The sequence below is a fragment of the Arachis hypogaea genome, chromosome 19, assembly GCF_003086295.3.
Source record: "Arachis hypogaea cultivar Tifrunner chromosome 19, arahy.Tifrunner.gnm2.J5K5, whole genome shotgun sequence".
Lineage (NCBI taxonomy): Eukaryota > Viridiplantae > Streptophyta > Magnoliopsida > Fabales > Fabaceae > Arachis > Arachis hypogaea.
This window is the reverse complement of record NC_092054.1, coordinates 36,537,785-36,540,008: the sequence shown is the minus strand read 5'-3', so window position 1 is coordinate 36,540,008 and position 2,224 is coordinate 36,537,785. Positions and strand designations below refer to the sequence as shown.

The 2,224-nt window shown below is 42.9% G+C and overlaps 1 non-coding gene across 1 annotated transcript; it reads left to right on the top strand.

Moving 5' to 3' along the window:
• Nucleotides 1–1,919: 1,919 nt before the first annotated feature.
• LOC112780549 (small nucleolar RNA R71) lies at nucleotides 1,920–2,023 on the top strand. Its single transcript, XR_003191376.1, has one exon. It is a non-coding gene; the product is annotated as a small nucleolar RNA R71 (small nucleolar RNA).
• The last annotated feature ends 201 nt before the right edge of the window (nucleotides 2,024–2,224 follow it).

The window sequence follows — 2,224 nt, the reverse complement described above, 5'->3', positions numbered from 1 at the left end:
GGCTCAGGGCAGAGCTAATGATAATAGGATAGCTCTCATTACTACCCAAGTATGCATACTTGAGATTAGGGGGCAATGCTTTGAGCTCAGGTTTTGGTGCTTCCTTCTCTTCTTTCACTTTATCTGGCATGCTTGGCATGGTTGTTTCAGCAGCCTTGATGTCACTATCTTCAATATCCTTGGTGAACTCCTCCTCTGCCACTTCCTTTGTTGTTTTCTCAAAGGTTTCTTGTACTGCAATGTCCACTACATCCACCCTCATGCATTCCTTTAGTGATTCTGATGGATAGCTCATTGCCTTGAATACGTTAAACACCAATTGCTCATCATGTAGTCTAAGAGTGAGCTCACCCTTTTGGACATCTATGATGGCTCCTGCAGTAGCCAGGAAGGGTCTTCCCAGAATTATTGAAGCTTCGGCTTCTTCCTCCATATCTAATACCACAAAATCGGCAGGGAATATGAAATCTCCCACTTTTACCAACAAATCCTCAACTATCCCATGAGGGAATTTAAAGGTTCGGTCTGCTAATTGGAGGGCCATTCTTGTTGGTTTGGCTTCCTCAATCTCCATTCTTCTCATCATTGTTAGAGACATCAAATTGATACTGGCCCCTAAGTCACACAAGGCCTTCTCCACCATGACTTCTCCTATGATGCAGGGGATTTAAAAACTGCCTGGATCCTTCAGTTTCTGAGGCAATTTGTGTTGAATGATGGCACTGCATTCTTCAGTCAACAACACAGTTTCCTCATTTCTCCAGCTTCTCTTTTTGGTCATTAATTCCTTTAAGAATTTTGCATAGAGTGGCATTTGCTCTATTGCCTCAGCAAACGGGATGTTGATTTGAAGCTTCTTGAAAATCTCCAAAAATCTGGAGAATTGGCCATCCTTTTCACCTTTCATCAAACATTGAGGATATGGTGCTTTGGGTTTATACGGCTTCAGGACCTCTTTTTCTTTTTCTCTTGTTGCAGACGGTGTAAAGGATTGTCCCTGTTCCTTGTCTCTCACATTTTCCCTTGCTTCATCCTCTGTGGGTTCACTTGAGATCTCCTTTAGCTTTTTTCCACTTCTGAGGGTTATGGCTTTACATTCTTCCCTTGCAATAGCCTTGGCAGCATGAGAAACACTTGGCCCAGGGATTTGCTTATACAAATACCCAATTTGATTTTCTAACTTCTCGATGGCAGCTCCTTGGTTTTGCAAGTTGGAAATTACTTCTTCCTTAAAAGCTTTCAATTCGGTTATGTCTTGACCCATGGTTGCAAGCATTCCTTCTATCCTGTTTAATTGATCTTGAAATTGTTGGTTCGGATTAGGTTGGGTAGGTCGATTATTTTGGCCTTGATATGATGGTTGGGAGTAAGTGTTTTGTGTGGCTTGGTATGATCTTTGGTTGGAGTTTTGGTATGTGGAATTGTTATGTTGGTTATGGTTGTAAGGTTTGTGGTTTTGTGGTTGGGTTTGTTGGTTCCCCCACCCAAAGTTTGGGTGGTTTTTCCATCCTGGATTGTAAGTGTTGGAATGTGGATCATATGATTGCCTTTGTTGATTTCCTACATAATTGGCCTCTTCCCAATCACCTCCTTCAGTGCTTTCTTCCTCTTGATCTTGTGTGTGTATCGCAGCCACTTGCTTTGTTTCTAATTTCCTGGTGAGCTCTGCTAGTTGCTTGGCAAACACCTTGTTTTGGGCTAGGATTGTATCAACATGGTTCAGCTCCATGACTCCCTTAGTGTTGTGTCTCTCTGATGCATAGTAGTACTCATTCTCAGCCACTGTCTCAATCACTTCAATGGCTTCTTCCACAGTCTTTTTCCTGTTCAATGAACCTCCTGATGAATAGTCTACAGCCTTCCTTGATTCATAAGAGAGTCCATCATAGAAAATATGCAATTGCACCCAGTCATGGAACATGTCTGGTGGGCATTTCCTTGTCAAATCCTTGAATCTCTCCCATGCCTCGTAGAGAGTTTCACCATCTTGTTGTCTAAAAGTCTGAACCTCAGATCGAAGCCTATTGACCTTTTGTGGGGGGTAGAAACGTGCCAGAAACTTGCTTTCCACCTCGTCCCATGTTGTTAGGCTCCCCCTTGGGAATGATTCCAGCCACTTAGCTGCCTTGTCCCTAAGTGAAAATGGGAACAAAAGCAGTTTATAGGCATCTTCCTGGACTCCATTGGACTTCACAGTGTCGCAAATTCTCAGGAATTTTGTGAG